Source organism: Palaemon carinicauda, chromosome 5 (genome assembly GCF_036898095.1).
Source record: "Palaemon carinicauda isolate YSFRI2023 chromosome 5, ASM3689809v2, whole genome shotgun sequence".
In the NCBI taxonomy this organism is placed as follows: domain Eukaryota; kingdom Metazoa; phylum Arthropoda; class Malacostraca; order Decapoda; family Palaemonidae; genus Palaemon; species Palaemon carinicauda.
This window is the reverse complement of record NC_090729.1, coordinates 169,631,265-169,643,854: the sequence shown is the minus strand read 5'-3', so window position 1 is coordinate 169,643,854 and position 12,590 is coordinate 169,631,265. Positions and strand designations below refer to the sequence as shown.

At 38.5% G+C, this 12,590-nt stretch overlaps 1 protein-coding gene and 2 non-coding genes across 4 annotated transcripts in view; all 3 read right to left on the bottom strand.

Moving 5' to 3' along the window:
* The window catches only part of LOC137641610 (prostaglandin reductase 1-like), a 581,256-nt gene that overhangs the window by 479,046 nt on the left and 89,620 nt on the right, over positions 1-12,590 (bottom strand). The window lies entirely within an intron of this gene.
* On the bottom strand, positions 1,666-1,806 carry LOC137641712 (U4 spliceosomal RNA). The gene has a single exon (XR_011044576.1). It is a non-coding gene; the product is annotated as a U4 spliceosomal RNA (small nuclear RNA).
* Positions 10,427-10,567, bottom strand: LOC137641721 (U4 spliceosomal RNA). Its single transcript, XR_011044584.1, has one exon. It is a non-coding gene; the product is annotated as a U4 spliceosomal RNA (small nuclear RNA).

The following is a 12,590-nucleotide window of genomic DNA, read 5'->3' as shown; positions in this document are numbered from 1 at the left end:
ATTTGAGGTCCGACATTTTAAAATCATTTTTCTTTGCCACATACTGTTTGACTTGGCTCCATATTAATTCAATTGGGTTATATTGACAATGATATGGAGGAAGTCTTACCACTTTGTGGCCGTGCTTACTCGCAATAATGTCAATTTCGTACTTGCTGGCCATCTTGACGTATGCTGTTTTACCATAGCAAGCAGATCATCCTTCAAGAGATCGTCTCCGGGGGTTTCTCCTTTCTCGATAAGCCAGTCTTTAATTACAGCTTTCCTATCGGATGTCGTAGGCGGTTTATCAATTTGGAAAGAGTGATAGGATGCATTGTCCATCACTATGATCGATGATGGCGGTATATTGGGAATCAATTTTGAAATGAACCACTCCTTGAATACAGTATGATTCCTTTGTTTGTGGTAATCGCCATCGTTTTTAGACTGGAAAACAAGTTCACAGTATGGAACAAACCCGCGTTCGGTCCCAGCATGAAGAACGATTAACCGACTACCTTTTCCAGTAGGGGGTTTAATGCCGGTGGCATTTTCTGAATTGATGTCCATCCAACATTTCCCAACGGTATGGTTTTGGTTAATCCAAGTCTCGTCCAAGTATACAAAGGATTTATAGCCACTGGATTTTAATGCTTTCATTTCTCTTAAAAACTTAGTTCTGGCTGAGGCTACATCTTTTCTCTCCAGTAGAAATTTTCTTCCATTAACCTTGCTGTACCGAAAGCCAATTTCATGAAGAACTTTGTGAACAAAATCCATGGAACCTTTAAACTCAATATTTTCTTTTAATTTAGCTGTTATTGAGTCAAGTGTTGGAACTTCCTTCCTTGCATAAAAGTCTAAAACTGTTCTACGCAAAACGCTCTTGTCAAAATCATCTAAATTTGTCACGGTTCTTGGTTGTTGCTTCTTCTGTTCAACGAAAATTGGTTTACGTATCTCTCTCCCGTTACTTTTCCTTCTTTGCAAATCCTGCTGATTGTCCTCTCCAGTATCATTGTTGCTTCCGAGGCGCGTTTCAGTGTTTTTCTAACATCCATAACGGGTCCATGGTTTGCCTTTTCTTTGTCAAAGTACTTCACGATCCTATAAACTATTTCTCGAACCTGGGGATGAAGGCTAATGCGGGAACGAGGACTTCCTTCCATGTTCTTGGTAGGGCGACAGACTCCTTAATGACTGACTGTTTTGGTTGAGCCGTCTTTATGGAGACACACGTTGTTTGACATATTCATACCCTGAGGTCAGCTTAACGCCTGAGAAGGATGTGGCACCACTGTAAAATTTACCTGCCACGTTTAAGAATAAACGTGTAATTTTATTGTTATTAAAAGTAAAGAAATTACGAGGGCATTTAATAATCGCGAATATTTATTATTAATTAATTATATTTACATTTTTTTAACTTATGCTGCCTCCATACACCATACAACGTGATGGTAATATTTAATATGGCATCGCCGCTCCCGGCCCAAACCCAGCCTTGTTCGCCTTACAGGATCCGATAGAGTTTAGTCAAGGTGTTATATCCAGACTTTTAGTTAATTTCTGTATTTCTCAAAATACAACACTAATTCTGTAATCAAGAATTCCAAAATTTCCCAAGTAAATATTGCAGGTTATACTTCAATTGATTCCATAACAGGTATGAGAGATTTTTGGCCCTGGTAAGGGCTGATAGAAATTGCCGTCGTTGTCGGTTTTTCACGTCAACTAGGCGGGGTATTGGGAAAAGTTTTCAACTAGCAATAATCGCACCTCGGTTAGCCCTCATTGGTTACGATACTGCCACTGCGCAAAGCTAACTCACTTGGCCCAAAAAGCAACTAGTCATCTTCTTGACTGAGGAGTTCTAGCCAAACGTAAGAGATTTCATGTAAATGAAACACCATTTCATATATAATTGTAAATATAAATTCATTTTCTCATCCATTAATTCTAAACATTTCTATTTGTAAAAAATATAGTAGCTGACATTATCAATAGCACAATATATTTCAATAATTAAGAGGGCCACCACACTTCTTATACTTTACATGGCCTAAAACAAAGTACCAAAATACATTCTGTTCGTCGGAAAGATTTCATAAATAAACGCCAGCTTCTAAAACTCTCCAACCTTTGAACACACTCAAGACAAACTAAGTCAGCAAAAACTATACATTATATTAAAATATGGTGAACGAAAGGCTGTTGAAGCATATTTACATAATTAGAAGTTTTAACCACAACAGACATTGTAATCATAAAAACGTCATACTAAGAGTAACGTTCATGCTGCCACCGTGATACAAAACTAAACTACCTAGCATCTCTCTCTCTCTCTCTCTCTCTCTCTCTCTCTCTCTCTCTCTCTCTCTCTCTGACTACACAATAAACTATAGCTCTTACCTTCTCAGCTCTGCGATGCAGGTTCGTCAATCATGTGAGCGTATATATAAAAGTCGATCCCCTATGTTCTGCAACATGTTCCATAAAAAGAGACCTGGATTCTAAGTCAGTCATATTCTTCTCAACGCCAATAAAGTAATTACAAAAAGATACGTCAGGTAATTTCCATGGAGGCGTTGATGATACCTTGAATGGAAGCCACCTTAATTTTAATTATATCCAGATTGTTTAAGAATTGTTTCACCTGAAACCCAAAAGGTTGAGGAGATTTTGGGTGCAACTCAAAGTATGTTGAGTGCCTTACGAGGCTTGCAGTCTGAAAGGCTAAAGAATTAGGGAGTCTTTACAATCTAAACCAATACCGAATAATAGAGGACATTCGGTAAAGGTCTAGAGGCAACTCCCCAGCATCAATAAGGAGATAGGTGAGGTTCTAAAGGCTCCTGTGGACAATCTAATACTAGCATGATGTATAGAATCTAATATTTTTAACCGGCTTGGGGTGACTGAGGAGTATATTTCGCATCCATAACTAATTTTGGAAAAAATCAAGGCCTTGTATAATTTTAAAATAGTATTGCAGTCTGCCCCCAATGGTGTATGGGACAATACTTTTAAAAGATTTATAGCTTCAAGACATTTAGCTTTTAATGCTTTTAAGTGAGAAACCCATGTAAGCTTACAATCAAATATCAACCCTAAAAATTTAGCTTCATTTGCACATGGGATCCGTTGACCTTTGATGTATATATCCGGGTCTGGATGTACTCCCCGGATACGACAAAAATGGACAATTGTAGTCTTACTTGTCGAGAACCTAAATCCATTCATATCGGCCCAATGGATAATTTTATCAATAGAGAGTTGGATTTTTCTCTCAACCATTGCCATTCTAGCTCCAGCAAATGATATGGACAGATCATCCACAAATAATGTTGCGAGAACATCCCGGGGAATGGCTGAGGTTATCCCATTAATTGCTAGTGCAAAAAGGGTTACACTCAGCACATTCCCCTTAGGAACTCCTTCTTCCTGGCATTTACTCTTATGATAGAGCTTCCCCAACTCTCACTTGGAAAACTCTATGTGAAAGAAATGACAATAAATAGTGGTAGCTCCCCTCTTAATCCAAACTCATGGATTCTTTTAAGTATACCGTATCTCCATGTGGTATCATATGCCTTTTCAAGATAAAAAAAAGACTGTCACATGGTGCTGTTTGGAGGCAAACGCTTCACAAAAGGAGGACAAGTCGTATCAGCACATCAGTCGTTGAGTGCATTTTTCTGAATCCAGATTGTATGGGTGATAAAATACCCTTCTTTTCAAGGTACCACATCAGTCTTACATTGACCATCTTCATGATTTTGCACAAACAAGATGTTAATGCAATTGGCCTATAATTTGCTGCTAAAAACTTGTCCTTACCGGGTTTTAAAAAGGCTAAAATAATGGCTAGTTCCCAAACACTTGGATAACTAAGATCATGCCATATTCTATTAGAAATGCTTCAAATAAATAACATTGTATTAAAAGGTACGTGTTTAATCATTGCATATGGAATTCCATCAGGTTCAGGGGCTGTATCGTTACACGTAGCAAGAGCAGAATCAAATTCTTTTTCAGTAAAAGGAGAATTGTATGACTCTTGCTTTCTTGTTGCTTAGTTTAAAACTTTCTTTTCTTCAATGCACCTATACTGGTGACCAGGAGCTGCTTCACACTTGCCTGATACATTTGAAAAATGGTCAGCCAGGGCATTGCTAACTTTGGTTGCTCCGGTCATATACTGGCATTTACCTTTAACACTGGTGGTGGGTTTGGGGTGAATTTGCCTGCTATCTTTTTGACTTTCCTCCACACAGATGATGTTGGTGTTCTACTGTTAATGCAGGAAACAAATGACATCTAAGACTGGCGCCTAGCTTCTTTCATGGCACGACAGAACTGTGCTCTACATTTCTTGTATATGACTAAATTCTCCTCAGTATGGCGCATGCGCAATCGAATTAAGACGTTCTTGTGGCTCTGTGCAGGGCAATTAGTTCTGATGACCACCAGGGGACTGGTCGTCGTCTGAATATCCCTGTTGTTTTGGGAATGGAATTGACTCCTGCTGTGTGAAGTTCCATTAAGTAAATCTATGGCCTCATCAACACTTTCAAACTGTTCTGCATTTCCTTCAATTTCACTTAACTCCCGAAATCTAGCCCAGCCCGCCTTATCAAGAATCCATCGAGGCAATCTCTGTAAAGGTGGACCATTGTTGGTGTTTATAATGATTGGTGCATGATCACTAGTATGCCAATCATCTAATGTTTTCCAATTAAAATCGAGAAGACAGTTAGAGCTTGCAACTGCTAGGTCAATGCAGGACAAGGTACCTGTCTGAACATGAAAATGTGTGGGCTCTCCTGTATTAAGGAGCACGACATCTTCATTCTCCAAAATTGAAGATGTAATATTACCCCTTGCATTTGCCAAAACATCACCCCATAAAGGATGTCTACTATTAAGATCTCCTAGTCAGAGAAAAGGTTGTGGGAGTTGTTTAATCACTTCTACTATATTATCATATGAGATGTTATCATTTGGAGGCAAGTAAAGAAACAGATTGTGTATTTTCTCCCTATATCAATATGTACAACTACTGCCTGCAGAGGGGTACAGATAGACAAAGATATTTGGGAAACATCTCGATGAACGTATATAAGACTTCCCCCATGGCTCCCTGCTCGTTGATCATATGGTGTCCTATAGATAACATATTCTCGAGGACAAGGAGTATTAGCATCAAGCTTGCTTTCTTGTAGACATACAGTTATAGGGGGGTGCTCACGTATGAGGAGCTTGAGTTCTTCATATTTCGCCCTTAAACCCTGCAATTCCATTGCAGAATGGAGGAAAAAACTATGATTTATTTTTTGGAAGACACCTTAGATGAAGTCTTTCCATTGGCAATATTTGATCTAACAATATTTCCCGTTGGTATCTCTAGAGAGGATCTTGATATAGTGGGTTTTGTATTCCTCTTTTTCTTTGTGTCCTTTTGATCTAATTGTTGAGGAGGATGGTGGACCTCAACTTGAATTTCTGATTGGTTCAATTTACCTTCCAGTTGATCAGTAACATCAGCAGACAAGATATCATATTTATTTGAAGTCGTGACTTTAATGTTTCTTGTGGTAGGAGGCGAGAGAGATGGAGGTCTCTCTCTTTTTCAATTAAAATGTGATCTGTCAGGTTTTTGCACCTTCCCCACTACAGGTGCACCAGGTAAATTAGTTTCAAGTGGAACCTCCATCAGATCGGGCAAGGACAGGCCTGAGAGAGGTTTGTACTATTGTTTAGAATCTTAGCAGTTGACTTTTGAATAACTTTCAGATCTTTAAGTATCTGTTTTGATTTTTCTACAATTTCTGGACATAGATTTTCGATGGGACTTTCAACCCCTTTAACTACTTTCATTTGTTTCTTCATATTAGAAGTAGAGATATAATTTTCGTCTGTGTGGTTTGGCAAGTTTTTCTACAGAACCATTGAAAAAGGTTGCCCTGGTCTTATATGCTTTACAAGAGCTCTTTTACGAGCCTCTTTAAAAGTAACCCTTTCTATGGTCCTAATGGCCTGAATTTCTTTTTCAAAAATAAACTTAATGCAGCTTTTAGATGTAGCTGGGTGTGCTTCCCCACAATGTATGCAATTAGGGTTTTCTATGCATACTCCATGACTACTTTTTCCACAGTTGGCACAAACAGCTGGCATGTTGTTCAGTTTTTCCTTACATTTCTGCCTTAAATGGCCATACATTTGGCAATGATAACATTGCAATGGTGAAGGAACATGGTTTTACCTTCAAAGATAGCCAACCAGCTTTTATAACATTTGGTAATCTGCATTATCAAATGTTATAATCAAAGTAGCAATCGGAATACGTTGTTCTCCAACCCTCTTTCTCATTCTGACTACTTTAACTATGCCTTGATTTTTCAGTTCATCCTCAATTTCTTTTTCCTCTATATCTAGCAATTCTGGAGCATATATCACACCTCTACTCTGGTTGAAAGTAGGGTGCGAAACGCATTTTACACTATGTCCATTCAATGTTGTAAGTATTTTTAACCTTTCACCTTGTAATGGGGATAGTGTCTATCGAGAGACTTCAATTTCCCTGGGGTAGAATTTTGGCTGCCCTCCACATAAAGTAACTATTTCCCTATTAGCTTTAAAAACGTTTACACTCTCATTTCTTCCGTTTTCAAATTCTAAGATAAAAAAATTTTCATAATTCACTACTGCATAGTGACCAGGTAATACTTCTACTTTTCTATATCTTTCTGTACAGTCATCATTTTTCACTCTATCTCTCCTCCTCTTCTTTAGTGTTTTATTATCCACGTGACGTGAATAAGGTTCTAATGTAACAATATTAGAGCCCGAGTTGGAGCTGTCTGTATCGAGGTCCATGTTTGCATTTTCCAGGTCGTCAATGGAGGGGTGGGTTTTTTTGGTATGAGCAAGCCGGGTTATCCACCTCTTATCGGAGAATGTCAGTCCTCCTATCCCATGTGGCCCAACACAAGAAGAGGCTTCAGCGGGGACCAGTCCTCTATTAGAGAGGGGCTGCCTCTCTTTAGGTAGGCGTACACTGGTCAGTGGGGGTAGTTAGCCCCTCCCACCATCGACTCCAATGCCTGGCATCACCCATTACCCGCAAATATGGGTGACTTAAAACCGGATCACTGGAGCCCAACTCTTAACAGACTTGGTCTGCACCCAATGGGGTCTGCCAGAGGGAGATGGCGTCTAAATTGGTAAAGGTTGAGATGGAATGCCGTCCATCCCACACTGTGCCAAATCCAAAGCAGCAGCCAAAGTATAATCGAACATGCCAAAGTTGTCAACAATATCGAGCCCAAAAGGAAGAGATGGGAGAAAGAGAAATAACCAAAAGTAAAAGAGAAAGTGCTGACTGATTTAGTTGGATCGACAGCTGGGAACCGAGGTCCAGTGGGAAGCAGTTCCCACTGTTCATTAAAGCCCAGCTGCTAATCCCTAAGCCCCCCATCCTCATCAAGGTTTCAGCATCTGGGGGGCCAACGCCTGTAACTATGGTTGATGACTGCAAGGACACCTGATAACTTATGAAAGGGGGAGGGAGTGGAAAACCAAATAGATTACATCCAGGTTACAGGAGGTGACAAAAACAATGTGATGAACTGTAAAGTGATTTTAGAATAGGCTTTTGTTAACATAGACTGGTAGAGATGGATTTTAAAATGAGAGGAAGAAAATCCAAGAAGATAAACAGGAGATCTAGAATTATGGTTTGGGACCTTAGAGAGTGGACAGGTTAACAAATTTGGAAAATATCTAAGTGTATGAAAAAAATATGTGCATGGGAAACAGAAGAATTAGAGGTAAGAACCAGCAGATATGGTGTGTTGAAATAAAAAAAAATGGTGGTGGGAGAGAGATACAAGTGTCAGTTTAACCCTAGAACCCCATCGCAGGGCAATTTTCTTCTGTGCATGTGGGTGATATGTGACCCACTCACTAGGAGACAAAGGAGGCCGCACTCCTTCCTCATACAATCAGTTCCTACCAAGACAATGTGACGTGTGGGTGAGCTGTCCTGTTCTCTGCCTAGAATTTTCCAGAGGGGGGAAGTTTGTGATTTAGAGAGATTTCTACCCTGCATACAGGGTTAAACTAAAGTACAAATTAGGTTTACATATCATCATTCTAAAGTTTAAGAGTTACTCTTTCAATATCTATTTTGTAATAAACCTGTTTTGAAGTTAAGCATGTTTTTTTTATTCTCAAACAAAAAAAAATAAATATATGAAATAAAGTAAAATTATCCTGGCGAGTTAGGGAGATTTCCACTCTGCGTACAGGGTTAACGTAAAGTACAAATTAAGTTTATGTATCATCATTCTAAAGTTTAAGAGTACCTCTTTCAATTTTTATTTGGTAATAAACCTGTTTTGAAATTAAGCATTTTTCTATTTTAAAAAAAGGGTGAAATTCTCCCAGCGATGTGGTTATCATCCATCAAAAACAATGATGGGGTTCTAGGCTTAAAGAATACCGATGGCATTTAAGGATTGGAAAATAATGCATGCACAGGGTGCAAAGGAAGGGTAAGAGAGAAGAGGAAAATATTCTAGGAGGAAAGTAGTTATAGCTATTGGAAGAAAGGTTGAGCAATTAAATGAAAGGCTAGGAACAAGGGAAGGAGAAAAGGATATCTATAATATTTCAAACTTGAGGAAAATGCAAACAGGATTTGGGGCAACTGGGAGTTATCAAGGATAGAGATGGAAATATATTGTATAGGGATGAAGGCATTGAAGGATGAAATATTTTTAACAGCTATTGAATACTGAAAATGAGGGAAACAAGCTTAGAGAATCACAAAGGGTAAAGGGGCCAGTGATGGAGAAATGGACTAAAGTGAAGTGAAGTGGGCATTGTAAAATTAAAAATAGTAAATCACCAGGTCCATCAGAGTTCCAAATTGAAAAGGTCATGATACTGGCTACAGAATGGAAACAATGGATGCTGGATTTATTAAGAGAAATATGGGAATACGAAATAATACTTAAAGACTGGGAGAAAAGACTAACGTTATCTATAAGAAGAAAGGTGATGTCGTGGATTGTAGTAACTACTGGAAAATTAAATTAACAAAGCATGATTTGAAAGCTTTCGAATGCACCAGGTGAGATTGAGAACAATTGTAAAGATTAGGAAACAGCAGTATGGATTCATGAGAAAGAGAGGGACTGTGGATGCCATCTTTATAGTAAAGCAGCTACAGGAAAAGAGGCTAGACAGAAACCAGAAGCTCGTCAATGCTTTTGTAAATCTAGAGAAGGCTTATGATAGAATACAAAGAGAAGTAATGTTTTGGTGCTTGGGGAAGAGGAAAGTCCCAGAGAAGTTAGTTAGAATGGTAGAGATGATGTACAAAAGTACGAGGAGAAAAGTAATATCAGCTGTTGGGGAAACAGAATCCTAAGAAGTTTTTGTTGGATTATACCAGGGGTCAGCATTGAACCCCTTTTTATTTGTGGTGGTCATGGAAGTATCAAGTGAAGAGATCAGAAACGAAAAGATGTTGGACTTGAAGTAGACTTACAAAGAAGGGTTGTATGGTGACAAAACACTTTGGAGGGGTGGCTTGATAGTAAATGAGGATGGAACAATTTAGATACCCGGGATTTAATAAAAGTCAAGAGGGAGTATGTGAAACAGAAGTTGAGAATAGGATAAAAGCAGCATGAAGGAAATATGAGGTAGCAGGAGTGGTATGTGATAAGAAAATGTCACTCAAGCTAAAAGTAAATATATATATATATATATATATATATATATATATATATATATATATATATATATATATATATATATATATATATATATATATATATATATATATATATATATATATATATATATATATATATATATAGCACAGTAATAAGACCAGTGTTAATGTATGGATCGGAAACGTGGACTCTAAGACAAGAACAGCGATGAGAATGCCGAGGTGAATTATGGAAATATTGCGGCTTGATAGATTGGAAAATGGTGAAATAAGAATGACAGGTATAGTAGAGGTTTCAGGCATAGTGAAGATTAGAGAGATGATATGAGGATGGATGGTGGGTTGAGTGAAGAGGGCTTGGGAGGAACCTATTGGAAGGGGGGGGGGGGGGGAACATTGAGATGGATACAGAGAATTTGATGGTGAGATAAGGTGAAGGATGATATGGAGAAAGGAAGTTTGGTGGGAGACAATGCCTTTAATAGAAGGCAACCAACCACTTAAAGTGGGAAAGAATAAGGGAAGTTACAAAAATAAGTTTACTATAAGTCAAGGTGTTATATCCAGACTTTTAGTTAATTTCTGTATTTCTCATAATACAACACTAGTTCTGTAATCAAGAATTCCAAAATCTCCCAAGTAAATATTGCAGGTTATACTTCAATTGATTCCATTATAGGCATGAGAGGTTTTTGGCCCAGGTAAGGGCCGATAGAAATTGCCGTCGTTGTCGGTTTTTCACGTCAACTAGGCGGGGTATTGGGAAAAGTTTTCAACTAGCAATAATCGCACCTCGGTTAGCCCTCATTGGTTACGATACTGCCACTGCGCAAAGCTAACTCTTCTGATCCAGAAAGCAGCTAGACATATACTTGACTGAGGAGTTCTAGTCAAAAGTAAGATATTTCATGTAAATGTAGCACCATTTCATACATAATTCTAAATACATATTGATTTTTTTAGACATTAATTTTAAAAATTTCCATTTATGTAAAATAAAATGATTGAAAACATTAATAGTACAAAATATTTAAACTAGTGTACCCGAGCCACAAAAAACGATGTCAAAATATTTAGATAGAAATGCACACACAATGACAGATTCAACCCTCCCTACCCCTATCCCCTTCCTAACTATAACCTGCTGGTTAGGCAAATTATGGGAGAGAGTGGTTTCCGAGTGCACCTCTTGGGTACCACCTCTTTCCAGGGTATGACTACTTGCTTTCCCACCTGAGCATGACACGAAGGAAATATAATTATATATGCGTGTGTGTGTGTGTGTGTGTGCATATATATATATATATATATATATATATATATATATATATATATATATATATATATATATATATATATATATAAAATCAGACATTTGTTCTTTATTATATAGAGGAGATAAGTCTCATACCTTACAGCACCGGTGATGGTCTAAAACAAAATACCTAGATACGTTGTCTGTTGGTCAGAAAGATTTCAGGTCAACGCAGGCCTCTTAAACTTTTCAAAACATTGAGATAAACTAATTCTGGCAAGAAGATGCATTATATTAATCATGGTGAATGAAAGGCTACTGTAGAAGCATAGTTACATAATTAGAAACTTTAACCACAGAAGAAATGTCTCCTACAGAAAAATACATGCAACAAAATGCTAGTTATGACACAGAGTAGTGAGAAAACTGGTAATTAATCCAATAAAATTATTTCAAATCCAACCAGCGGAAAAAGCAATATCCGAGTAACTGAAAATGTTACACATTTAGATATGTATGGCAGCTGAAGTATGAAGTCTGGCTAAAAAAAATAACTGCAATCATAAAGACTTAAGAACCAAACTGGCTAGCATCTCTCTCTCTCTCTCTCTCTCTCTCTCTCTCTCTCTCTCTCTCTCTCTCTCTCTCTCTCTCTCTCTCTCTCTCGTACTGCAATGTGATAGGGTACCCACACTACCAAAAGGATATTGCACAAATAGAGAGTGTACAAAGGTCCTTTATTGCTAGAATAGAAGAAGTTAAGGACCTTGACTACTGGGAAAGACTGCAATTTTTAAAATTGTACAGTCTAGAAAGGAGAAGAGAATGCTTCATCATAATACAAGCATGGAAACAAATAGAAGGAATTACTGAAAACATCATGGAGCTAAAAATATCAGAAAGAGCAAGCCGAGGTAGATCAATAGTGCCCAAAACTATACCAGGAAAACTAAGGAAGGCACACAGGACATTAATCCACTACGCACCAGCATCGATAATGCAGCGACTATTTAATCCGCTGCCAGCTCATCTAAGGAACATCAAGAGTGAGCATAGATGTGTTTAAGAATAAGCTCGATAAACACCAAAGATGCATCCCAGACAATCCAAGACTGGAAGATGCAAAATACACCGTAAGATGCATAAGCAACTCTCCGGTGGATATGCGAGGTGCCTCACACTGAGGGACCTGGGGGAAACCCAAACATAGAATAAGGTAAGGTAAGGTAATGCTCTCAGCTCCCGAGCCGCCAACACCTCCCAGAGGAAGCTCCCAGCAAGATTATGGCCTTCACTGACTGCCGTCCTTAGACTTGGCTAGCTGCTTTTTTCAGCTAGTCAAGAATCAGGCTCGGTGTCCAAGCTTCTGCTAGCTGCTGTTATCTGTTGACTTACAGATGAACACTTATAGTAGAACCTTCACTTGTTGGTTCTGTTATGACAAGTAGCACCAACACTGACCGGACCTGTGTCACCCAAACCGAAGACCATGCAAGCAGTGCCAAACATACTACCTCCACAGAGAGAATTCGTCGCATCTTGGGCTCTTGCCCAAGAAATGGGCATTGAGGATCTCTTCCCCATGGAACCAACTAGCCACAAGAT